Raw genomic sequence first — 27,527 nt, 5'->3', positions numbered from 1 at the left:
TGACTCACTATGCACTAGATGGAAGACTTCTAGTGGTTGCTGAATGACACTAACTTACAGAGGCCTTGTACAAATGAAATATATATATGACAAAACAATAATCACAAGTATTTGTTTAGTGATCTTTACTGTTCAACATACATCTTCTCTTTTTAATCTTACAACTTTGTGAGGCAAGTATTTTTATTACTTCATTTCACAAATGGGAAAATAGGGTCTGAGACTTGTATAAGAACATAACAGCTCTTTCAACAAATAGTGGTGGAGCAATATGATATCCACATGCAAAACAATGGAGTTGGACCCTATGTCACATAAAAATTAACTCAAGATGGATTAAAGACCTAAATGTAAATTCTAAGACTACAGACTCTTAGAAGAAAACACAGGGGTAAACTGACATGACCTTAGATTTGGAAATGGATTCTTAGGACACCAAAAGTACGAGCAACAAAAGAAAAAAATAGAAATTCAACTTCAGAATTAAAAGCCTATGTGCAAAGGACACTGCTAAGAAAGTGAAAAAGTAGCCTACAGTATGAAAGAAAATATTTGTAAATAATATATTTGACAAGGGTCTAGTATCCAGAATATATAAAGAACTCTTAACGACTACTTAACAAAAAGACAAACAATTCAATTAAAAAATGGACAAAGGACTTGGATAGACATCTTTCCAAAGAAGATATACAGATGGCCAAAAAGCACATGAAAAGATGCTCAGCTCAATTCATTAGTCATTAAGAAAATAAAAATCAAAATCTTGAGATATTACTTCACACCCACTAGGATAGCTATAACTAAAAAAAAAAAGCTGGGGGAGAAGGGGGATAGGTTAAATAGGCTATGGGGATTTTTTTTAATAAATTAATTTTTATTGGTGTTCAATTTACCAACATACAGAATAACACCCAGTGCTCATCCCGTCAAGTGTCCCCCTCAGTGCCCGTCACCCATTCACCCCCACCCCCCGCCCTCCTCCCCTTCCACCACCCCTAGTTCATTTCCCAGAGTTTGGAGTCATTATGTTCTGTCTCCCTTTCTGATATTTCCTACACATTTCTTCTCCCTTCCCTTATATTCCCTTTCACTATTATTCATATTCCGGCTATGGGGATTAAGGAGTGCACTTGTGATAAGCACTGAGTAATGTATAGAATCGTTGAACCACTATACTATACACTTGAAACTAATATGTTTACTAACTGTATGTTTACTAACTGAAATTAAAATAAAAACTTTTTATTTTTATTTATTTATTTATTTTTAAATAAAAACTTTAAAGAAAACCCAGAGGGGGACCCGGGTGGCTCAGCTGGTTAAATGTCCAACTCCATTTTGGCTCAGGCCATGATCTCAGCGTCGTGAGATCGAGCCCTACATCAGGCTCTGCACTGGACATGGAGCCTGGTTAAGATTCATTTTCTCTCTTTCTCTCTCTCTCTCTCCCTCTCCCTCTCTCTCCTCTTCCTCCTCCCCTTCTCCCCTCATCTCTTTCTCTCTTAAAAAAAAAAAAAAACAGAAAATAACAAATATTAACAAGGATGTGGAGAAACTAGAATTTCAGAACATTGCTAGTGGAAATATAAAATGGTGCAGCTGCTATGGAAAACAGTTTGGTAGTTTCTCAAAAAGTTAAATATAGAATTACCATATGACCCAGCAATTCCACTCCTATGTATGTACACAAAAGAACTGAAACAGGTATTCAAGCAAAAAATTATACATGAATGTTCTTAGCAGCGCTATTTATAATAGCCAAAAGGAATAAACAAGCCAAATATTCATCAACTGATGAATGGATAAACAAAATATAGTATATCCATACAAGTGAATTATTATTCAAAGAAAAGAATGATTATTATTCAAAGGAACATATGCTACAACATGAATGAACCTTATACAAAATTATGCTAAATGAAAAAAAGCCAGTCATAATTAAATCATCTTTGTGTGATTCCACTTATATGAAATGTCCAGAATAGACAACTGCAAGAGACAGAAGCAGATTGTTGGTTTTCAGGGAATAGGGGGAGAGAGGAATGGAGAGTGACTGCTTAATGGGTATAGAGTTTCCTTTTGGGGTGATAAAAATGTTCTGGAATTAATAGTGATGGTTGCACAGCATTGCAAATATATTGAGAGTCCTGAATTGTATACATTAAAATGGTTAAACTGATTAACTTAATATTATGTGAACTTTAACTCAATTAAAAAAAATCACACAGCTGTCATTTGACAGATCAAGGCTTGGCACCCAAGAACTGATTGCAACTCCTCTGCCCACTCAACCATCCTATTTCTTCTGCAAACCAAAGAAGCTCTGAACCACCCTGGCAATGAACTTGTCCCCCTATCCACCACCATCCAGGCATAGTACCTAACTCTATCTATGATGGTAGAATTCCTACAATTGTCCAGGCACATACAAGTTTCTAAACAAAATGCTTTCTTATTGTAAACTCCTGGTACAAACCTTTGTAGACCAAGGTCTGCTATTCACGTCATAAAGGCATCCTTTATACAGAAGTTAACCATCATCCACCGAATGGATGAACTAATAGCAGCTATGAAGGCTAATCCTTCACAGGATGACATTCTTGTTTACAAAAAGAGTATAGCAATGGGGCTTATGCCTTCAACTAATCAACTTCATTCCTTAGTAAGAAATCCTTGGCATTTTCCAACCCCTATGGTTTCTGTTCTGCTGTAGATTACAACTCTTTAAACCTCCTATGCCAGGTTAAGATTGTCAATGAGACAGAGATGGGTAAGAGACAGATTGGTAGAGGCCATGTGCATGACAACCCACTCGGGACAGCCACTCTAATCCAAGGTCTTCAAGGTAACTGCATTCCAGCATTCACACAACCTTTTGGAAACCAGTGTGTTCGGCGTTCTCTTTGAGCTCTAATTTATATCCATACCCTTTAATCAGTGTCAATAATAAAGATTTTGAAGTATGAGAAATTTTACATATATGCAACTGGAAAACCATCTATGACATCAAGTTACATGGACAAAATACAGCCACAGAAATTGCTCCTGGGAATCTGAAAGCTAGATACATATTCCCTAACATGGCCAAGTACTCCATTTTCGACATGTCAACAATCTGATCTTTGTTCATCAGTTCAATGGGAGGATGATGTCAGGGTCACTGGCGCCCTGCTGGCCTTTAGGAGCCCTATGGTTTTTCCAGATAAGAAAGAGAGGGCTTAATCACTAACATCTGAGTCTCAAAGGTCTTGGCAAAAAAATCTCAGTGGAAAGCACAAAGTCTCCAAAACAAATAGAAGTAAGACTCCTCTGAAATGGAGAAGGGTAATCAGGCTCCAATGAGTTACCTCCCTCAAAAGTTAGAAGCATTTGGGTATCCCCACAGGCTGCACCTACCATACAGACATATAAGACACCTGACCTTCCCCCATCACTCCCCTTCTAGGGTAAACTCAAGATTTCCCCAACATTCACCCCTTCCGTTACCTTACTTTCTGCCCACTTCAATCTAGTTTCTGCTTCTTCCAATGTAAAATGGTTTTGCTGAGGTCAAAGACTCCATCTTGCTAAATTCAACCAATCATTTTCAATCTACATCTGATAATTCTTCCCTTTTCTAATATGGCTTTTATGACACATCTTATTTTGGAATTAGATTCTAAAGTAAATACCTAAGACAAAAATCAAGCATAGTTTAAATTACTCTTGAAATCCTTTAAATAGCCCACTGAATAAAGCATAGCTGTTTTTTTGTATACGTAACTCTAGGCACTAATGAACAGTACATATATACACACACAGGTATATGCAAAACAAAAAGTATACATGCAAAATGAACACCGTTCTCTCTTGTCTAATTAAAAACATCTTCAAGTATATTGGGCTAAGTTTGCATACCTCAGTTGCAAGCGAGATCCCACTCCACTGTACCTCTCTGGCCACTTCTCATCCCTTATCCTGGAGCTATCCTCCTTTACTCAACTTTGAAACACTGGGCCTGAGCTCTATTCTCTTCTTAGTCCCTGTCAATGGTTCTCAACTTCCATTGCTCAGTGGAATCACCTGAGGTTTTTAAAAATCCTAGGCTACAATTCAGATCAGGTAAACAAACAGATTTCTGGTGTGGCTATCAGCAACAGTACTTTTAAATTATCCAATATTTTCAATGTGCAGCCAAGATGAGAATTACTGTTGTATACTCTCTTCCTAGAGCAGAGACTATACCCTCAAATGCCTACAGGGTCAGAGAAGTAAATAAACAAAGCAGGCCAGGCATAAATTCTAGAAGTGGTGGACTCTCTGGTGAACTAGAAAGCAGCTGGGATAAATGGTGACTCAGGTCCAATCAATTACTGCCAGCTCAGTAGTGCTATATCTTACTTTTAAAGAAAAGCCCCAAATCTAAATTTTCATGGGAAATCTTGAGGTTTTAAATTATTGGCAACTAACTCAAAATTAAACAACAAAAAACACTCTATGGGAAAACCAAAACATCTGTAAGCCAGATTCAGCTGTGGGCTATGGATTCCCAACCTCTGCTCTGGGCAATTCCATCCATACCCTTCAATTCACACCTAAATACGTGTCCCCAATTCAGCCCACTCCTCTGGGCTCTGGATTTGAATTATCAAAAGCTTATGTGCAATCTCCACTTAGAGGTCTCACCACTCCCAAAGTGAACTGTGATTTAAACTCACTTCAAAACTATTAATCCTTCTAGTGGTCTCTACCTCAGATAATAGCCCTACCATTCACCTGGTTGGTCAGCCTGGGAGTCATCCTACTCACTTATTTCTCCCTCAATCATGAAGCCTTATTAACTATGCCTTTTTTTTTTTTTTAGATTTTATTTATTTATTCATGAGAAACCCAGAGAGAGAGGCAGAGGCATAGGGAGAAGCAGGCTCCTTGCAAGGAGCCAATGTGGGACTCAATCCCAGGAACTCAGGATCATGACCTGAGTCAAAGGCAGATGCTCAACCACTGAGCCACCCAGACATCCCTCAATTATTCCTCTAAAACATATCTCCTATATATATCTCCATCTCCCCTGCTACCGTCATGGTCCCAGCTACCATTTGTTCTCTTCTACCTCTCCCACTGTGTATTAGTTGGCTCAGGCTGCTATAATAAAATACTATAGCCTGGATTGCTTAAGCAACAGAAATTCATTTTCTCACAATTCTGGAGGACAGAAGTCACAGATCAAGGTCTGGCAAGATCAGTTTCTCCTCCTGGCTTGCAGATAGCCACCTTCTCACTATGTGCTCACATGGCCTTTCCTACCTCCTCTACTTATAAGGCCACCAATTCTATTGAGTTGGGGCCCCACTCTTTTGACCCTGTTTAACCTTAATTACCTACAAAAGATTCTATCTCCAAATTTAGTCACAGAGGGGTAAGGGCTTCAAAATTGAATTGTAGGGTAACAAACTGTATTCTACAGCATTTGTTACCTTAATTAGGGTAAGCTGTTTCCCACAAGCACTTATTACTTTCTATACCATTCCCTCCAACGTGACCAGAGTGATCTTTCACACACAAATATTTGTGTGTATGTACATATTTGCCCCTAAATTCCACTTCTGAGAATTTATCCTACAGTTATATTCACACATGTGAACTGGCATATGGCTGTACTATTCATTATAGTACACTATTAGAAACAATTAAATGTCCACCAATAAAGGAATGGTTCAATAATCTGTGGTATATCCATACAATGGAATACTATACAGTCATTCAAAAGAATAAGGAAGCTATGTATTGAAATGAAAGATTTCAAAGACATTGCTGTGAACAAGAATAATATGTACAGTGTACTACCATTTCTGTAAACAACAGGAGAAATAAGAATATGCATTTGCTTGAATGCAAACAAAAAAATGTTGAGGACGATAAATCTAGTACTAGTGCTTATCCCTTTGGAAAGCGTGGGGAAAACGGCAGCTGGGGAAGGAAGTAGGATCCACTGGAGACATTCTGATTTAATGGACCAGGCAATAGTACTGCTGTAAGTTCCTCCTGTGATTTGGATGAACAGGCTGGACCAAGAACTGTTACTCGAAGAAAACTTTTACCAATTTTTCCAGAGTCACTCTCCATGTTCCAGCCACATTGGCCTGAGTTCTCAGAAAAGATCCTATTCCTTCTGCCTGAAATATTGTCCCCCTAGGGTTCACTTTATAATTTCTATTTATCCTTCAATGTCCACCTTACCTTAAAGGTCATTTTCCAAGGAAACTTTCCCTTGTTGCCAAACTAGGTCAGGACCCTTGTTTTATGTACTCAGAGTACCCTGCACTTCTCCCAGAATTTATCACAACTGTAATGAGGTATTTTTATCATTATACATGTGTGCATCTATCACTCTGCTCTGCCCTCAAACTTATGATAGCAGAGAAAATCAACACATAAGCAAATGAAGACAATGCTGGGTCACTGGTGTTAAGGCAACAATCTATTTAGAACAGTGGTTCTCAACTGGGGAGTGATTTTGGCTCTTTCAGAGGACCTCTGGCAATACCTGAAGGCATTTTTGATTGTCACAACTGTGTGGGTTATGTGACTGTTATAATTGTGTGTAGGGGGGCTGGTACTACTGGTATCTATTTAGTAGAGGTCAGGAATGCTGCTAAACATCCTATAATGACCAGGATAGCCCTCCACAACAAAGAATTATCTGGTCCAAAATGTCAACAGTACCATGGAGGAAAACCCCTAATTTAGAGGATGGTAATACCCAAAAGGGTGATCAACTCTACTGCAGGTGGTAGGGTTTTCTGGGGCTGAGGGGTGGGGGAAAGATGTTTAAAAAAGCTTTAACTGTGTATTGAAAGGTGACGGGAGAAATCAGTGGAGACTATCTATGTTTGCCAAAGCTAATGAGCCTATGAAGAGTTTAAAAGCAAAGTTACAGTTTGAACAGGTGCCCCCTCAAGTACTCCATACTCCAAAATTACTCATCTCCTTTATGTCCTTCTTGCTGAAACAAAACTTTCATTCTCTTAGGGCAGCGAATTTCAGTTAAACATTAAGGTCAAATTAATTCAGACTAAGATAAAGTCAGATAACCCTTTCAGTGTCCAGAATGTCAACTACATTTTAAAATATGCAAATACTTAAGAATACAAATCAATCTTTAACTGATCAATGTTCAGGTTGTTAGTGAATGTAACTATTTTTGAATTCAACAGTCAGGCTGGTCCTGATAAAGACTTCTTCAAAGCTTCCTATTTAAAAAAAAAAAAAAAACACAAAAAAAAAACAACTTTACTTTGTTTCCCCTGTCCTCAATTTCCAAACTCCCAGATTTATATAAGATCCAAGTTTTTCCCCCCGCGGCATCTCACCTTCTGTCAAGAGAGGCCAGGAGAGCCATTTGGAGGCAATAAATGTGAACAGATTTTATGTATAAATTAGGAGTGGTCTATAGATTTTTTTAAATTTTTTTTATTTATTTATGATAGGCACACAGTGAGAGAGAGAGAGGCAGAGACACAGGCAGAGGGAGAAGCAGGCTCCATGCACCGGGAGCCCGACGTGGGATTCGATCCCGGGTCTCCAGGATCGCGCCCTGGGCCAAAGGCAGGCGCCAAATCGCTGCGCCACCCAGGGATCCCTGGTCTATAGATTTTTAAAAGGCTTTCACTAAAAGCCACAGATTCAGAAGCCATTCTGAAAGGAATGTGATGGAGATCATTTTAATGGTATCACCACGAAACAAAACAGTGTTTTACTACAACACTAGCCTGCTGCCTACTGAGCAGGATGCACATGCTCTGACCTAGTATGGCAATTCTTAGGGTCTCAGCATCGGGTGCTGTTTACAAGAAACTGAGGCCTGACACTAATAAAGAACAAAGAAAAATGCCTGGCACCAAAGGTTTGGGGGATGCTTCATAACGTAAATGATTTAAGAAGGAACACTTCAGATTTTGGAAGGCACCACAAATCACCACTCTTTTTTTTTTTTTTTTTTTTTTGCTTACGTGTTAAGAATTCTTATTTCGTGCTTGCAGACCATTTCCTAATAAGAAAATACATCATCATTCACAAACAGCAATTTATCCTCCCTTACATTCGCTGACCGCTACATCCTTACGCTTTACCAGAGTTGGGGGATTGGGAATAACGTGAGCATAACAAGAGTGCGGATGCAACATCAACTCCAAGCCGGGCCAGCTGGTTTCCATCGAGGGGTCCCCCGGGAGAAAGCCCCTGGGAGGCGGCGGCCAGGGTCGGCGCGGGAGACACCCACTGGGGTGGCGCGAGGGCGGCCCGCGGGGCAGAGCCAGGGTGTGCCCGGCCTCCGTTTACCTTTGTTTCAGGTACTCCTGCTTTCAGCCAGGCCGAGGATCCCGCCCGAGGCCCCGAGCTGGTGACACATCCTTCTTTGGCCAAGTCGGGCTGAGGCTGGGCAGGGGGCGGGGAAGGAAAATAAAGCCTCAGCGCCTAACGACGTGACTCTCAGTTCTTCCAAAACGTTGGCATTTGTGTTTCTGCCAAGCTTTCCTGTTAACAAGTTCCCGAGGGCTGTGCGGGCGAGCTGGCCTGGGAGCCCCGAAAGTGGGAGGGACAAGGCCGTCCCCCGCCTTCCCTGCTCCGTGGGTGCCCTCTGGGCCGGCCGTTCCCACATCTCCCGGGCTGCCACGGCCTGGGACCGAGCCGGGCGTGCACCGGCGCCCGCGCCGCCCCAAAGCCCGACTGCCACAGCCCTGCCCGCCGGCCCGGAGCCGCGCGGCCGCTCCGACCCGCCGGCCAGGCCGGTCCCCGCCCCCAGGCCCCGGCCCCGCCCGCTCGGGCCTCCGCGCGCCGCCCCCCGGCTCGCCACCACCCTCGGGCAGGGGGCCGGGGCCACCGGGGCTCCGGGCCGCGCGGCGGGCGTCCCCGCGCCTACCTCAGCGCCCGCGGCTCCTCCTCCGGCGGCTGCCTCAGCTCGCGGACGGCGCTCGCCTCCCGGACTCGCAGCGGCGCGGGCTCCGGGCTGCGAGCGCGGCGTGTGAGGAGCCGAGGCCCGAGCGCGCCCCGCCCAGCCGCCCGCCCGTCAGTCACCCCCGCCCCCTGGCGCCCGCCCGCCAGGCCCCGCCCCGCCCCGCCCGCCCGCCCGCCAGGCCCCGCCCCGCCCGCCAGGCCCCGCCCACCCCGCCGGCCCGAGCCGGGAAGGGGGCCGCCAAGGGGCGCCGCGAGAGCCGCAGGGTCTGCCTCCCGCGGGGGTCTTCGATACCCGGGGGGGGGGGCCCCCGTAGGGACGTGATTCGTGGTGCTTGCTGCGAAGTCTCTTCGCTCGGATTTGTTATTCCTGCGACTTTCCTGCCGTTATCATTTTGTGATCGTTGTTATTGTCCCCGTCATTGGTTCTTTCACCCTCCCGGAGCCCGCAGCAGGATTCGGTGGAGGCGGGAGCTGGCGGACACGCAGCCCCTTCCTGCAGACCCGACTCTCCTGGTCGCTCGGGATCCCAGGGGCCCGCACCTGTGCCACCCTGCCTTGTGAAGTCGACAAGTTGGGTGAGTTTGGAAGGACGGGAAGATTTATTTGTAACTGTTACTGTGAAATCCAAGACACGTACAGAAAGCCATACAGACCCAAAGCACAGCTTGATGAATTACTGTGACACACACCCTTATAACCAACCACTCCCCAGACTTAACACCATGGAATGTGGGTAAAAACAGAAAAGTTCATCCATAGCAGGGAAGACACGGCCTCCCCAAACTGCCCTCCTGCTACCTGCCACAGGAAATATCAAAGACCACCTGCCCATAATCATGCCCTCTCCAAGAATAAATGGAAATTGTCCCCAGAATTAGGAATCTCCGATTAGGGTGTATTTGTAAAATCCTTAATTAAAAATAATTCATCCATAAATACATAAGCATACAAACAACTCAATAAATAAGTCAACCAGGAGACTGAGCAGTAAGAGTAAGGAACAGCTAGGAGCCAAGGATTAGGTTTTCTGTGAGGAAAGATCCTAGGCACCTGGGCCGTCCTCCCTCTGTGTCACCAGCACCTAGCACAACACCAGGCATGGAATAGGTGCCGTGTGTATATTTATATTGCAAGGAAACAGATTTTGCTTACTGAAATTTCCATCTATTTTTACCAATTTTTCGAGGAGCTAAGCTGATGTGCTCTGTGAGATGTCTCAATGCCTTGGGAAGAAGCCATAATGCTTTAAACTTTATATTGCTTTCCAGTTTAAAGAAATAAACCCTTTTAAATGCATTATGGTGTCATATTTGAGACTTAGAGCAGTACTGCGAGAAAGGCAGGGCAGGACAGAAGGACTTTGCAAAGGTCACAGTGCAATGCATACCTGTAAGAAGAGGAAGTACATAGTGAACTATATAAAACAGTTTCAGTACTGCTGACCCTGCCAGTCTCTGCTGGATTCCTGGTTTGTCTTGACAGTTTTATTGCCTCCATTTTTACATAAGGACTCCTTTTGGTTCCTTTGCCATACATTTATATGCAGTATGACTGGAATTTGTAAAGGACAGAGCACCTAACTGGAAATTTGATTTAATAGGATAGAGTCAGCCTCTGCCATGGGCACCTTGGGTGAACTGGAACTAGAGAGTTGATGATTTGCTACCATCTATTGAGCACTCTGGCTCTGTGGTTGTTGGTGGGAACGCAAAGAATAGAAAATTAATAGGACAATATTTGCTCTCAAGGGTTTATAGCCAATTAGGGAGAAAGATTTGGAAATAAATGAGGGTTTAATTTATTTGGATGGTAGGGGAACAGTCCTGAGCACAATTCATTTTATTAGGAGTAGGGAGAAGATAGGGCAAGTCTTCTCAGACAACAGAACATCTGATTTTTTTTAATTGTGGAAAAATATAAAATATTACAAAAGTGAAGATAATAATATAATGAACTAGTATGTATTCATTGCTCAGTTTCGATAGTTATCATCCCTTGGCCAGTTTGTTGTATCTGAACCTCACCTTGTCTTTCCCTCCTTGGATTATTTTGAAGCAAATCATAAGCAGCATATATTTTACTCATAAATACTTTACTATGTATCTCTAAACAATATACTCTATTTTTTATGACAACCACCAAACCATTATAATATCTTTAAAAATTAACAATTTCTTAACATCTAGTCATTGTTCAAATTTTCCCAATATTCTTTTTTCCCCCCAATTTTCTTATAAATGTTTTATATAGTTTATTTCTTCAAGTCAGGATTCAGACAGGGTCCTCACATTGCATTTGGTTAAAATCTCTTAAACTCTTTTCTTTTGTTGCACTTCGTATGTTGAAGAAAGTGATTGCTTGTCCTATGGAGTTCCCCTACGTTCTGCACTTTGCTGATTGCACCCCTGTGGTATTAACATGGTTCTCTACCCTACCCTTTTCTTCTCTTAAACTGATAATAGAACTAGATATTTGATCATATTTAATAAAATACAAACCATAATAAAAAGTTAATTGTTCAAAATCAGACGCAGAACTGTCATAGATGTTAGAATTGGCAGACAAGGACATGAAAACAGTTACTGTAACTGTATTCCAAATATTCAAAAACTTAAAAGAGACATGAGAAATATAATAAAATAGGAGCCAAATTGTAATTCTAGAGATGCAGGCCAGAATGTCTGAATAAAAATGCACTGGATAGGATTAATGGCAAATTAGACATTGCAAAGAAAAGATTAGTAAACTTAAGTCATAGTGATAGAAATTAACCAAAATGAAACATATGTAAGGGAATAAAGATTTAAAAGAATTGGAAAAGAGCATCAGTGAGCTGTGGAACAATTTCAAGTGGTCTAATATATATATGTAAATGGAATCTCCAAAGGAGAGAGAGGGGGACAAAAAATATTTGTATAAATCATGACTAAAAATTTCCAAAAATTTTTTAAGTTTGTGTGTGTAGTTTTCTTTTTTTTAAAACATTTGACTTATTTATTTGACACGGAGAGAAAGCACAAGCAGAGGTAGAGGGAGAGGGAGAAGCAGGCTCCCCACTGAGCAGGGAGCCCAATGTGGGGCTTGATCCCAGGACCCTAGGATCGTGACCTGAGCCAAAGGCAGTCGCTTAACCAATTGAGCTACCGCGGTGCCCCTTAGTTTATGTTCACATCAGGAAAAGTGCACTCCTAAATCCCTATCACCCATCCCCCCACCAAAACATTTCCAAAATTTATGAAAACTATAGACTCATAGATCTAAGAGTTTCAACATATCCTAAACAGAAGAAACATAAAGAAAACCACATGAAGTTATGTCATAATTAAACTGCTCAACATCAGCAATAAAAAGTAAAAAAGACATGTTATATACAGAGGAACAAAGAAAGAATGACAACAAATCTCTTGTTAGAAACAGTGTAAACAAGAAGATAGTAGAGCAGCATTTTTAAAGTAGCAGAAAAAAAACTTATCAATTTAGAATTCTAGTCTTATCTAGATTATTTCTTAAAAGAAGGCAAAATATAGACTTTTTGCAGATATACAAAAGCTAAAAGAATTCATCATAGCAGACCTGCACTAAAATAAATGCTAAAGAAAGTCCTCCATGCATAACGAAAATGATAGCAGATGGAATTATGGATATACAGAAAAGAAGAAAAAACCAAAAAAAGTAAATAGTAATTGCATGTATAAATATATAAAAAATTAAAATTATTTATTACTTTAAAGAGATTGAAATATCTTTAAAAGATAATGACTATTTAGACAAAAATAACAACAATGTATTATGGGTATGATTCCCAGATGAAAATACAGGATGCCCAGTCAAATTTGTATTTCAGATAAATGTTATTACTTTTTTAGTATAAGTATCTAAATATTGCATGAACACACTTATTTTATGAAGTTATTCATTATTTATCTGAAACATAGATTTAACTGGGTGTCCTGTCTTTTTCTTTGCTAGATCTGGCAGTCCTAATTTTGAGGTTTATAATATAAACAAGTAAAATACATGACAAAAAAAAAAGCAAAAAAAGCCAGAAATAAAGTACAGTGCTATAAGTCACTTATACTATATTTATAGTTGAAGTGGTATAATTTCACTTGAAGGTAGATTTTGGTAAGTTAAAGATGTATAGTATCAACCCTAAAGTAACTACTAAAATAACAAGACAACAATAGAACAACAAAGGAGTTAATATGTAAAGAAAAAAATCAACTAATCTAAAAGAAGATGGAAAAAACCACAGAGAAGAGATTAGAAATACAAAAAATAATTAAGATAATAGACTTAAACCAGACCATAGCAATAATCACAGTAAATATAAATGGACTAAATACCTCCAATTAAAAGGCAGAAACTGGGTTAAAAAGAAGATACAAGATGTTGTTTATGAGGAATGCACTTTAAATGCAAAGACACAAATAGGTTGAAAACAAAAGAATAGAAAGAGATTATGCAAACAAAAGAAAACTCGTCAAAAGAAAATACTTCAGATAAAGAATATTACAGGGAGTAAAAAGCCATATTATAAAGGGGTCAATTCAATAAGAGGACATAACAGTTGTAAATCTTTGTGCATTTAATAATCCATCAAGGAAAAATAGATAGGAGCAAGGAAAAATGGACAAATCTATAATCAATAGTTGTAGATTTCTATATCTTTCTCTCAGTAATTGATAGGACAAATTGACAGAAAATTAGCAAAGATAGAGAAGACTTGTATAACACTATCAAGCAACTTACTTAATTGACATTTGTAGGACACTCCTTCCAATAACAGAATTCACATACTTTTCAGTTTTGTGCAAAATATTTATCAAGATAGGCCAGATTTTGTGCCCTAAAACAAATGTCAATAAATTTAAAGAATTCAAGTAATACAAAGTATGGTCTCTGACCACAATGGAATTATATTAAAAACCAATAACATGTCTATAATTCAATGTATTCTCTTCTCCTTCCCCTAACTCCCCAACCTGTTCCTCCTCCTTCCTTCTTATCTTAGGTCAAGATCCCATTATCCCCTCAGTTACTTAGGCCAAAATTTCTTAACACTTCTTGCTCCCTCATCTCTCTCATGGAACAAATCTCCAAATTTTTATTTTTCTTTCAAATTGATTCTCAAATCTGTTTGCTCCTCTCTGCCTCTATTACTGCTTTGTCAGTTATCACTAGTTTAGGTGATCACCATGTCTCTTTGTGGGCATGTACTAGCCACCTAATTGGTCTCTCTGCCTCACATCTTGTCCCCTTTAATTCACTCTCCACATATGGCTGAATGTAGTGAACAATGTGTCATAGTCTTATAGTTTCCTAGCACCTGTTGCATAGCTTTCCTTTATTTGGGGAATCTCTACTGTTAGAAGTCCTGACTTGACTTTCAAGGTGGAAGCCAGAACCCACTTTTCCCACATCCTTTGTAGCTAGGAAACAGTATGTGACCTAGGCTCATTCAGATGCACCATACAAGATTTTAATTAATAAGAGCACAATGTGAAGAAGCAGGAGACCCACAACAGAATAACGTCATTGGATATCTGTGCAAGAGACTCCAGAGATCCCTGTTTCCCCATAGGGGTAATGTGGTTATTCTGGGAAATCTGAGAAGTCTGTGTTTGATTTTCTTTCTTTTCTTTTTGTTTTCTCCTCCCTCTCTCCCTTCCTCCTTCCCTTCTCTTCTACCTTCCTGTAGCAGCTTAAGACCTAATTTACATACCATATAGTTCACCTATTTAAAATGTACAATTCAGTGGTTTTTGGTATATCCACAGAGATGTACAATCGTCACCAAAATTAATTTAGAACATTTTTATCAACCCCAAAAGAAACTCCATACTGTTAAGCCACTCTCATTTGCACCTGTCCTTCCTTCTGGCCATAGGCAACAAAACTGATCTACTTTCCGTATTGATAAGTATTCTGGACATTTCATAGAAACAGAGTCATAGGTGCATCTAGGTGGCTCAGTGGTTGAGCATCTGCCTTTGGCTCAGGTGATGATCCCAGAGTCTCGGGATGGAGTCCTGCATCAGGCTCCCTGTGGGAAGCCTGCCTCTGCCCATGTCTCTGCCTCTCTCTGTGTTTCTCATGAATAAATAAATAAATAAATAAATAAATAAATAAATAAATAAATAAAATCTTAAAAAAAAAAAGGAAATAGAATCGTAACATGTGCCTTTTGTATCTGGCTTCTTTTATATATGTGGGATAATATTGTCAGGGTTTGTTCATGTTGTACTGATCTGTGTCTCAGTACTTTATTCCTTTTTATTGCTGAAGAATATTTCATCGTATGGCCATACTATAGTTCATTTATTCATTTACCTCCTAATGGCCATCAGGGTTGCTTCCAGGTTTGCTATCACAAATAAGGCTACTATGAATATCCACGTCTAAGTCTTTATATGTATATATGCCTTTATTTCTCTTGGTTATATATCTAGCTGTGGAATTACAGGGTTATATGGTAACTCTGTGTTTAAAGTGTTTGATTTTCTTTGCTTGAATGTTAATGAGCTCGTTTTTGGGAGAACAGGAATGTGGGAGAAGTTAATTCTTTATTTTATCATTTGAGTTTTTTAACGTACAAGGCAAGCTTTTGTATATAGAAAGAAAAAGCCCTGAAAACACGTAAAGCTACTCTTATTTAACAAATGTCAAATTTATCAAAGGTATCTAGTTTTCTTTTTTAAGATTTTATTTTGTATTTATTTGACACACAGAGAGAGAGAGAGAGAGAGCACGTGCACAAGCAGGGGGAGTGGCAGGCAGAGGGAGAGGGAGAACCAGGCTCCCTTCTGAGCAGAGAACTGGATGTGGGGCTTGATCCCAGGAGCCTGGGATCATGACCTGAGCCGAAGGTAGATGCTTAACCGACTGAGCCACCCAGAAGGCCAAAGGGTATCCAGTTTTCACATCTAGTTTTTCTTAGACCTTTAGGTTTAACTTTAAACTTTCTTTATAGATTTATTTATGAACCTATTCTATTACAACTTAAAATTAGCTTATAAAGGTTAACTTAGTTAATTAACTTAGTTAATTAGCTTAACTTAGGTTAAGTTCCCTAAACGTGTATTATTAACGTGGTTAAATTCTTAGATTTTTCTAACTCCAGCTACAAATGTAATATATTTGATTCTTTAAAGCACTTCAAACATTCAAAAAGCAAGCTTACAATTCTAATAAACCAATATTTTTAAGTACTTACACTCTGTTTACAAACCTTATAACTCAGAGGTTATAGATTTAATACTTCAGATTCTCTGAAAAATTCGAACAGTTTATAAACATAATCAATTCAACTTTTACATGTCTCAAATTTAAATCCCCAATGACTATCAATTAAATCCCTTTAAACATTTGAAATTAAAATCACAATCTAAATTCAACATTTCAAGTATGTCACCTGTCAAATGAAATACATCCAAATTGCCAAAGGGATTAAAAAATAACTTATTCTAGGACTCAACACAAAAGGTGTTAAATCTCAGATTTGAGTCACTTCTTCACTCTTATTTGGAGACTACAAGATTGGCTGGTAAAAAATTCAGCAAATGTGAGGAATCATAAGTAATAATTCATACACAGTCCAATATTTTAAGCTTAATGTTTATTTTTTTAAAGATTATTTATTTATTTATTCATGAGAGACACACAGAGAGAGAAGCGGAGGCATAGACAGAGGGAGAAGCAGGCTCCATGCAGGGAGCACGATGTGGGACTTGGATCCTGGGACTCCAGGATCACGCCCTGAGCTGAAGGCAGACGCTCAACCACTGAGCTACCCAGGCGTCCCAAGTTTAATGTTTAGAAAATATAAATGTTTAGTTTAGAATGTGTAGATATACACCTCATTTTCCATACCGTTTCTTTGAGTATGAATCTATTAATTGGAGTTTCAAGACATTTTTGTTGCATAAACCACTCTCATTTAATATCCTCCATGATTTCTAGTTTGGAATATTAAAATGGAGCAAAATCTTTAAGCCACTTGGAAAGCAATGTAAATGTGGATTGATTTTTTAGATTATTCATTTCCTTGCAATCTTTTATTAACTTAAACTTTCAGTTTAAGAATTTTTTTTAGGAGCACCTGGATAGCTCAGTAAGTTAAGTGTCTGACTTGTGATTTTGGCTCAAGTCATCATCTCATGGGTCATGAGATGAAGCCCTGAGTCCAGCTCTGTGCTCAGTGGGGAGTCTTCTTTAGATTCTCTCTCTCCCTTTCCCTCTCTCTCTAAAATAAATAAATATTTTTTAAAAGAGTTTTTTTTAGTAAGTTGTCATTAGCTAGTCTTCCTAAAGCATTCATCCCAATTTTAATAGAAACAATAACCCTTCCTTTCTTCATTTAGATTTCATGATCTTTTGTCATATTTAATCATATTAGGTTATTATAATAGCAAACACAGCTAACGTCTGTAGATTTGGAAACAAATGCAACTGATTCTTGGTATGTGTTGTGCTCAGCTAGTAGGAGCAGAAAATGTCAAAATACCAGAGAGGAACTAGCTGTAAGTGCTCAGCTGTAAGTGTCCTAGGTACCAACTGGATATTTTACAGAGGGAATGGGGAATGTTGGTTAATCTAGTAATTGAACTAAGTGGGACTTGGTTTTAAAAGCTTCTTCATTTTTCATGTTTTTAAAAATTAAGTTATAACTTACATACAATAAAATATACTCCTTTGAGTATAGAGTATACAGTCCTGTGAGTTTTACAAGCACTTTGCAGACATATAACTTCCACTACCGTGATCAACATAGATTTCTATCACCTCCCCAAATTCCCTTGTGCTACTCCTTTGTACTCAATTCCTCCATGCCTTTCCACCAGCCCTAGCTCCCAGAAGCCGCTGATCTCTGAATAATTGTCTGGAGATTTATCCAAGTGGTGTGTGTCATTAGTTTGTTCCTTTGTATTGCTGAGTACTATTCCCATGTTATGGATATACCACAGTTTATTTGACTATTCACCCATTGAAGGATATCTAGATTGTTTCCAGTTTGGACCATCATGAAAAAAAGCTACGAGAAACATTTGTATACAGGTTTTTGTGTGAATATATTTTTCATTTATCTGAAAGTTATGTCATTGATGTTTAAATTTTCATTTCTCTAATGTTTAATAACATTGAACATCTTTTCATGTGCTTTTATATCACATTATATTCTTTGGGTGAAATGTCTGTTCACGTCTTTGGCCCATTTTCTAATTAGATTCGTTGTTTTGTCCTGCTGGGTTTGAGATTTCTTTATATATTCTAGACACTAGTCTTTCATCAGATATGTGGTTTGCAAGTATTTTTTCTCCCACTCTCTGATAGTTTGTATTTTCATTCTCTTAACAGAGTTTTTGCAAAGCAAAAGTTCCTAATTTTGATGAGGTCCAGTTTATCAATTTTTCCTTTTATGGGTCATGTTTTGGTGTTAAGTCAAAGAACTATTTGCCTAGTCCTGGATTCTGAAGATTTTTCTACTATTTTTTTTCAAAACTTTTACAGGTTTACATTTTACATTACATCCATGATTCATTTGAGTTAATCTTTTACAAAAATACATGAGGTTTATGTTGATATCCTTCCTTCTGTTCTTCCTCCCTCCCTCCCTCTTTCCTTTCCTCCCCCCTTCCTTCCTTCCTTTTCTTTCTTTGCCTTTGGATGTCCAGTTGCTGCAGCACCATTTGTTGAAATGATTATCCTTCCTCTATTGACTAGCTTTTGGATGTTTGTCAAAAATCAGTTGATCATCCAATAGCAAGCAGTGCACCTGATACCCAGATTGTTTGTTTGTTTGTTTGTTTGTTTCTGTTTATTTTTTTATTGGAGTTTGATTTGCCAACATATAGTATAATACCCAGTGCTCATCCTGTCAAGTGCCCCCCTCAGTGCCCGTCACCCATTCACCCATTCACCCCATGTGCCCGCCCACCTCCCCTTCCACTACCCATTGTTCGTTTCCAAGAGTTAGGAGTCTCTCATGTTCTGTCACCCTCTCTGATATTTCCCACTCATTTTATCTCCTTTCCTCTATAATCTCTTTCACTATTTTTTATATTTCCCGTATGAATGAAAACATAAAATGTTTGTCCTTCTCTGATTGACTTACTTCACTCAGCATAATACCCTTCAGTTCTATCCTTATTGAAGCAAATGGTGAGTATTCATCATTTCTAATGGCTGAGTAATATTCCATTGTGTGTGTGTGTGTGTGTGTGTGTATCACATCACATCTTCTTTATCCATTCATCTTTCGATGGACGCCGAGACTCCTTCCACAGTTTGGCTATTGTGGACATTCTTTAAGAGTTAAAAATAGAGCTACCCTACGACCCAGCAGTTGCACTGCTGGGGATTTACCCCAAAGATACAGATGCAGTGAAAGACTGAGACACCTGCACGCCAATGTTTAGAGCAGATTGTGTTTTCTAATACCATTCTCTAGTAAAAGGAATAGGGCTCCTTAGAGAAATGATTTATTCTAGAACTAGGGAAGAATATATATAGATGATTCAGAAGCATTTTGTAATATCAGAAAGTAAGGAAGTGATTAAAGAAAAACCAAAAACACATGGATTGGGGGTATATCAAAGGTACATAGAACCTGACTAGGCACTAGGGTGCCTAATGACTAATGTTAGAATAATTTGAATTAAAAAAAAGTAGAATTAGATTATAGCTCAGGGAACAAATAAACTATGAACCCATACTGAGATAAATGATTGAATAATAATAAATGGAGAGAAAAGACAAATCTCCCACTCGGAATGCCAAATGATTGATGCAGATATTTTGTCCTCAAGGAGAGGAACATAAATACCTACTCTTTAGGTGTGGGCTGTGCATAGTGACTTTCTTCCAAAGACTGAAAATAGGGGGAAAGGACCTTTATAATAGAGAAATCTGACAAAAACTACCTCAGCCCAACTCAACATCAAAATCATAAATCATGTTAATAAATATTGACTCTTAATATGATGTGATAAAAATGGCACTTTACTTCTGTAATCCTCCTTCCAATAACCCATCATTCCAGTCTTACCATGAGAAAAACATCAGACACATTCCAAAAGGGGAGCATCCTACAAAATATATGACCAGTACTCCTCCTCGAAGCTGTCAAGATCACAAAAACAAGGAAAGTCTGAGAAATTGTCACAGGCAAGAAGAGCCTGAGACATGACAACTAAACACAAAGGGAATCTGAATACACTATGACTATTAGCTAATTATAATGTATCAATATTTACTGCTTAATTGTATAGATGTACTATACTAATATAGGATGTTAATAATAATAATACATGGGAACTTTTTGTACTATCTGCTTAATTTTTCTACAAATCAAAAACTCTTCTTAAAAATAAGCCTATTATAAAAAATCGTTTGGGCATATTTGTATGACTCTGTTTCTGGATTCTCTGTTCTGTTCATTTGATCCATTTGGCTATTCCTTGCCAATAACACAGTGTTTTGATTACTGTGTGGTATTGTCAGAGAGATAGCTATAAAGTGGGCCTTAATAATTGGATTGGTTTAGGGGCCCCAGAGTGGCTCCGTTGGTGAAGCATCCAACACTTGATCTCAACTCAGGCCTTGATCTCAGGGTTGTGAGTTCAAGCCCTGGGCATGGAGCCCACATTTAAAATACATACATACATACATACATACATATATACATACATAGGTTTTGCTCAATTTTTAATTGAGCTGTTTGTTTTCTTATTATTGAGTTTTGAGAATATGCCACTGGCTGCAAGTGTTCAGTGTGCCTCAGGGTCAGTTGGTAGATTTTATAGAAGGAATGGAGAAGGTTATTTAACTTAATAATTTAAGTGAAAATTGGTTATAAAAGCTTCTATTATGTTCATTTCTAGGTTCCTTCCCAGAGTGGAAAGAATGTTTACCCAGTGGAGTTAACAGTTACTTGCAGAAGATGTGAGACTATTATATATTTACAGACTTGAGTTATTTGTTAGAGGTTAGGGCCTTGGTCCCTGAATCTAAGGTCACCATCCAGAATTACTCCTCCCGAACTACACTTTGCCAAGTTGGATCCCTTCTTATATCACTGGGCTTTTTACCAAGAGAATTCCTAAATACATGCCTTTTGCCTGGAATTTAACTTGTTTCATTACCTTGTGAATTGCACAGTCCCTAGGGATACCTAAAGTTATATTTTGACCCCTCTCCCTCTTTTTTCCCCAGAAACCTTTTTTCAAACATTTTTGGATCTGAGTTGATGGCATTCTGCATACCTCCACCACACTCCCCCCAACCCCCATCACCACTGGCAACTAGTCTGCAACTGCCTAATAAAAGAGTTCTTAATGTTTTTGCCTCCATAGACTCCTTTGGCAGTCTGATGAAGCCTATGGATCTAGAATTATTCTTAGAATAATGTCCTAAAATCTATTTCATAAAATACATAAGATCAAAAAGGAAACCAATTATTGAAATATAGTTATCAAAATATTAAAAGAAATATGTAGTACATTTATATATGCTTCTTTGTTAACAGATTAAACATAAAGGTCATGCGACAAATTTAATTACTTTCATAATTTCACAGCAATGATGAACAAAAATGATATTTCAAGGTATTTGCAACAACTGTAAAGATTTACTAATTGAAAATATCTATAAATTCTACTAGTGACAAAGTCATCAGTTCTGCTAAGACTGCTGTGGTTTATTGCCTCCATTTATAATGGAGGGAAATGCTACATTTTCAGTTACAGGTTAGTGAAAATAAAGATGCGATTTTTCCCCCCTCCATCTGAGTTTATGGCGTAATAGAATTCCATTCCTGTACTGAGATTCTTCATGCTTTTTGCATTTTTTAAAACTTGTCTCATCTATGAGCATTTTCTGTTCATTTTTATTAATCCCTCTGGGACGAATATTAGAAGGAGATTGAAGGGAGTGAGGAAAATTGGTAAGTACAGACTTGACTCCCTGAACGGATGCCTGTCACTTGGCCCATCCCCCTTCTGTCACTTCCACACTCAAAGCTCTGCCTCCCAGGCCCAGCCAGCTGTTGCAAGCAACTCCCCAACTGTGAAAACCAGCCTTAGTCCCAGAGGGTGTGGACTCTGCATTGGTTTGTGGATTTATCTGCAATATCTGCCCACAGCAAGCTGTTTTCTCTTCCTTGTGATCCTGAATCGTGTCATGTTGGAAAGTGTTTTGCTTCAGATATCCTGAATCTGGGCAGGCCCTTTGGAATGAGTGAGAATTTACAGTGTTTTCCTGTTCCAACCTCTATAGATCCTTGAAGGCAAAGTAGAACTACACATTTAAATATTACCAGTAAAGCAAAATATTGAAAACTCGGTATGGAAAATGAGAGCTCCAGGATATAAACAGTATATTGCCAGCATTGTGAAGCTAAACAATGAAGGCAATTATTTTACTAAAGTGGGGACAACTGGTAAGACTCTGCAACATTCTTCTCTTTTCAGTTCCAATGCCTGGAGACAGGCAGTAGAGTGGGACTCTCAGTGGAGAGTACAAGAAGTGTTTTCTGCCTTTGATGGCACTGCTGTTTTTACAGTGCCTTTCTTGCCCTGGGACTCTTGTTGATTTCTGCCTTAGAGGTCGAGGGCAGAGATGTTCTAGTTCTCTTGAAGAGTTCCCAGGGGACTGGGAGTGGACTGGATTCTGGCCAGGGCCATTTATTCTTGAAGAAATTAGAAACCAGTGGGAGATTGTTCTGCTTATTCAGAAGGAGTGAGAAATAAACTAGCATGTGACAGGGCAAGGAAGTTTATCTTCATCTAGACAAACTTTTATTTTTATAGGTCTATAGAGGTGATAAAAATGAAGGCCAGGGGAACAGGAATGGCTGGTAGTAAAATGAGTGTGTGTGTGTGTGTGTGTGTGTGTGTGTGTGTGTGAAAAGGAGAGAGAGAGAGAGTAGAAAGAGGTTTCTATCCAGCAAAGGTTGTTTTCATGTAGTTAGGATTCTTCCCCCTTATTTTCTCTTACTGTTCTTTTCTTATTTTTTAAAAGATTTTTATTTATTTTTATTGTATTTATTTTTCATGAGAGACACACAGAGAGAGGTAGAGACACAGGCAGAAGGAGAAGCAGGCTCTTGGCAGGGAGCCTGATGCAGGACTCGATACCCGGACCCTGGGATCATGCCCTCAGCCAAAGGCAGACATTCAATTGCCAAGCCACCCAGGCATTCCACAGTTCTTTCTTTAAAAGAAAAATTAAGAATATAGAAAGCATACAGAAAAGTAGAGTTAATGATAAACATTCATGTACCCACCATCCAAATGGAACAGTCCAGAAACCTGGAGGTAGGAAGAAGCCCTGATGAGCCAATGAAGATGACCCAGGGAGAAAGGGTCCCTGTTAACCATCATCCTGGCCCAGAGAATGTAAAGCCACCCAGTCAGGTAAGAACTGATGTATTTCCTTCCTCTCTTCACTGACAAGTCCTTATGAGGTGGGGAGAGAATAAAATGGTAGGTTTTAAGTAGGCAAGGAAAATAGGTTGAGAGAGCTGACAGCAGAAGGCCCTACTCCCTTTTCTTGCTGCCAGCTGCCAAGCCTGGGCTGGCAGAGGGGCAGATTGACCACTAAACGCTGTGAGTTTTTATCATCTCATGGGATTGTGTGCTGTAATCGCTAAACTGAGATGGTGCTTGTGACTTAAAATGATTGTGGGACTTGTCCATTATTTAAGAATGAGCAGAAAAGCCATGAGATTCATAGAGCTTTCATTCTGGAGCAGGGAAGGTGACTTCCACTGAATTCATGTTTGGAAATGGCAGGAGAGAAAGCCAAATTGAGTTTGACTGCCAGGAGTCATGCTTGTTCTACATATCACATGGAAAGCATTTAACCAAACTTAGGATGCCATCCATGCTAAGGCAAACTATAATTTTAGATGCCACCGGGAAAGAAAAAAATTGCTATCTATGATACATCAAAATTAAGGCAAAAATCCATGATGAACAAAAAAGCAAATTTTAAGTAAAGATAGGATCAATATTACTGATTTTTCTTCTTGCCTCAGGCTTCAGTATGTCTTGGCATGACACTGCTACTGATTTTATTTAAAATTTTGATATTGGGATCCCTGGGTGGCGCAGCGGTTTGGCACCTGCCTTTGGCCCAGGGCGTGATCCTGGAGACCCGGGATCGAATCCCACATCGGGCTCCCGGTGCATAGAGCCTACTTCTCCCTCTGCCTATGTCTCTGCGCCTCTCTCTCTCTCTCTCTGTGACTATCATAAATAAATAAAATTTAAAAAAAAGATTTAAAAAAATAAAATAAAATTTTGATATTTTGCTCATCGTGGCTTTTTGGCATTAATTTTGTTTTTAAAAATATTCATTAAAATATATTTATCTTGGTGTATCTGGGCGGCTTAGTCAGTTGAGCATCCCACTCTTGGTTTTAGTTCAGGTCATGATCTCAGGGTCATGAGATTGAGCCCTGCTTTAGACTCCAATGCTCTGTGGGGAGTTGCTGGGAGTTCTCTCTCTCTCTCTCTCTCTCTCTCTCTCTCTCTCTCGCCCCCTCTCCCTTTCCTCCTCCCTTTGCCCCTCCCCCTGCTTGTGCACCTGAGTTCTTTCTCTCTCAGATGAATAAATATTTTTAAAATGTATATATATATTTATCTTTATTATTGAGTTTTTTTGGCGCCCAATTAGAATATTCATCTGAGGCAAGTGCTTCACTCACCTTACCCACATCACATAGTTCACACAGTTCCTTTGGGAGACAGAGATGGGAGCAGAACAAAAAAGAATTAAGAGGAGGTAGAAAAAGACAAAAGGAGGGGCAGCCCAGGTGGCTCAGCTGTTTGGTGGCTGCCTTTGGCCCAGGGTGTGATCCTGGAGACCCGGGATGGAGTCCCATGTCGAGTCCCATGTCGGGCCCCCTGTGTGGAGCGTGCTTCTCCCTCTGCCTCTCTCTCTGTGTCTCTCATAAATAAATAAATAAAATCTTAAAAAAAAAAAAAGACAAGAGGAGGAGAAGGCAGAAAAGAAAAAAACAAAGAGCCTTTTGTTTATTTTCTTGTCCCTGTAATTGCAAATGGGAGAAATAGTTTGATAAATTTCCCCAACAGGGATCTCTTTAAAGTTCTCACTAAAAAAAAAATAATAATAATAAAATAAAAATAAAGTTCTCACTAGAAAATACCAGAGATGGTCTGATTGATAGCCTCAGATAACACTGACGAGGGGAGCTCTAATCTTCTTGAGAAGACTCCAGTTTACTGCCTGGATGACAAAAGTCCACAATAACTGGCCAAATTGGTGTTTTCAAAGCTGTTGATATTAAAGTATGAAGCAAAATTCTTGTTGTGTTTATTTCCTCATTCCTGCCATTTAAGTAAATCCCCCGTAGTACCAAGGAAAGCATAAAAGGAGATTTATGATACTGTGTATAATGGCAATACCTGGCATACAGCTTTCTGCCATTTTCATCCTCACTTAATTTTCATATTTCTCATTCAGTGCTCAAAATGACCACAGGGAGTGGGGAGGGAAGGTATTGCCTCATTTAATGGACAAGGCACCCGCCTCATTTTCCAGATGAGGCTGGCCCAAGTCACATGACAAATTGCTAAAGAATGGAAACCACAACGTTGATCTTCCTACCTCAAGGACGGTGTCTTTCCTACACAGTGTTGTGTGCCACGGAAGACATGTGGAGACACTTTAAGTGGCTGCATTTGAGGGATTGCAGCTATAATCTGAGCTGGTTAGCAGCTGATCTCCCTGAGGCTATATCCAGTCTCCTAATGCTGTTTCATATTAAACAGGTTTGAGAGTGAGTCACTTGGCTGGCACAAACCAGTGGAGTGATTGCTTCAGCCCTGCCTGGAAACTCTAAGTCCTCCCTTAGCCTGGGGGGTAGCGAACTCAATGTAAACCTCAGCCATAATATTGCCGCAGCTCTGGGGCTGACTTTGTGTTTCACTTAAATAATTTCAGGCTCCATTTAGCATTCACCCGGTTTCCCCTTCCATGCCTACAAGATTTGGTACTGAGTTCTCTGATGCTAACACCTCAGTCTACGCACGTTCTCCTTTGTTTCGGTGTTACAGGAGTGAAAAAGAAGATACGTCCTGCCCAGGGAGCTCTCAGTCAAAAGAAAAAGGAAGCCCTCAGTCAGCCCAAGTGGGCTGCAGCCTGATACTCCGGTGAGCCTTGGAGGGGTCAGAATTATGATCAGTTTGAGGAGCGAATTTGGATTTTCTGCTCTTCTTGTCCAGCACTGAGGCATAGGGTGCTCTTGGTAATTGGTTTGGGAGCTAAAAAAAGAATCCCCTCCTAAGCTCCAGTGGAGAGAACATCTGGCCGTCCTTGAGCTAAGTGGCCTCTCCCTCATTTGCCACCCCATGCCCTATATAGATGTATGACACAGCACTTGCAAGGTTATATTGTGTTATTTTATCTTAAATGTCTGTTCTCCCTTTTGACTCTGAGTACCTGGAGGGCAGGGACCATGTCTTCTTTTGTAATTCCCCCCCAAAAGTTGGGTCACCTTGTAAGCAGTTTTATTATCATGTGACACCCAAGAGTAAAACACAATTCCAATCACAAAGAAGTTCATAAATTCTCTAAGACACTGTGGGCAGAAATTAGAAACACACGCATATTCTCTCTTTCTCTCCCTGTGCTATTCTGGCCTTTAATGATCATTGACCTAATTTTCTCACCACCTCAACTCCAGCCTCATTCATGTGTTTTCTCTGTCTCTCCATTCCCCTCTCCTCCAAATATCTGCTCTCTACTCCTCGAGGCATCTGTGGCTCAGTTCTTTATTATATGGTCTCCCTTGACTTCTTCCAGTTTTCTCTTCTACCCATTCTCCTGATAGCACAACAAAGCTCCACAAGTTTAATCTGTGAGCTCCTTAAAGCAGCTAGGAGTGTTGGTCATAAGGACAGGAGGCAGCTGTAAATACCTATACGTTAAGGTATTTGTCCTTGTCTCCTCAGCATCTAGCTCTGCATTTAGCACACATTAGTTTCCAATAAATGATCCATGAATGAATGAAGAATTATTAGCCTTTACCCAAATGTATCATCAGAACTGTTTGAGTGCCACACCTTTCAAAAGGAGACTGGCAGATCAATAGTTTTTGACTTACAACATTTTGGCTCGTTTAAACCTGAGGCAGAGATGCCAGGCTCCCTGTAGCCATCTTCCATCAGAGAGGGGGTAATTCCTACCAAGTTCTCTTGTGCTTGAGTGCCCAGGTCACAGATGCTAGATAGAAAGTCTTGTCTTCATGTGTCTGCCAGGTGGATGGGGCATGCTTCATACCTTGATCCTGCCAGCCTATTTCCTGGGACTGGACTCATATTCCTATCCTTCCCGTGCCTCAGTGAACAGAAAGCCTCACTGAGTCTCTTTTACCCAGAGCCCTTAGCTCTGTCAATCGAGTTCTTTTGAGTGGACTCTTCCCATGACCCTGCAATCCCTGGTCTGTAGCTGGGCTGAGTCTGCTGCATTTGGCTCAGATTTTTGTCTTTGGTTGTTGATCCCCTGCTGAGTCGCCCTTTGTCCTCACCTCTAGCTTTTTTGCCCTCCATTCCTACTCTTCCTTGCAA

General features: G+C 39.8%; 1 protein-coding gene across 3 annotated transcripts in view; it reads right to left on the bottom strand.

The window, feature by feature from the left end:
- PPP2R3A (protein phosphatase 2 regulatory subunit B''alpha) overlaps positions 1-9,015 on the bottom strand; it is a 186,074-nt gene extending 177,059 nt beyond the window's left edge. For 2 of the 3 annotated variants that reach the window (XM_055321224.1, XM_055321223.1), the window contains exons 1-2: positions 8,900-9,015; positions 8,320-8,415 (exon numbers count right to left, since the gene is read on the bottom strand). The gene's annotated coding sequence lies outside the window, so the exon portion shown is untranslated. The remainder of the gene's footprint in view (positions 1-8,319; positions 8,416-8,899) is intronic. The other variant, XM_055321225.1, reaches the window with a different exon arrangement.
- Positions 9,016-27,527: the final 18,512 nt, after the last annotated feature.

This window comes from Nyctereutes procyonoides, unplaced genomic scaffold (assembly GCF_905146905.1).
Source record: "Nyctereutes procyonoides isolate TBG_1078 unplaced genomic scaffold, NYPRO_anot_genome, whole genome shotgun sequence".
NCBI lineage: Eukaryota > Metazoa > Chordata > Mammalia > Carnivora > Canidae > Nyctereutes > Nyctereutes procyonoides.
This window is presented reverse-complemented; position numbering and strand designations above follow the sequence as displayed.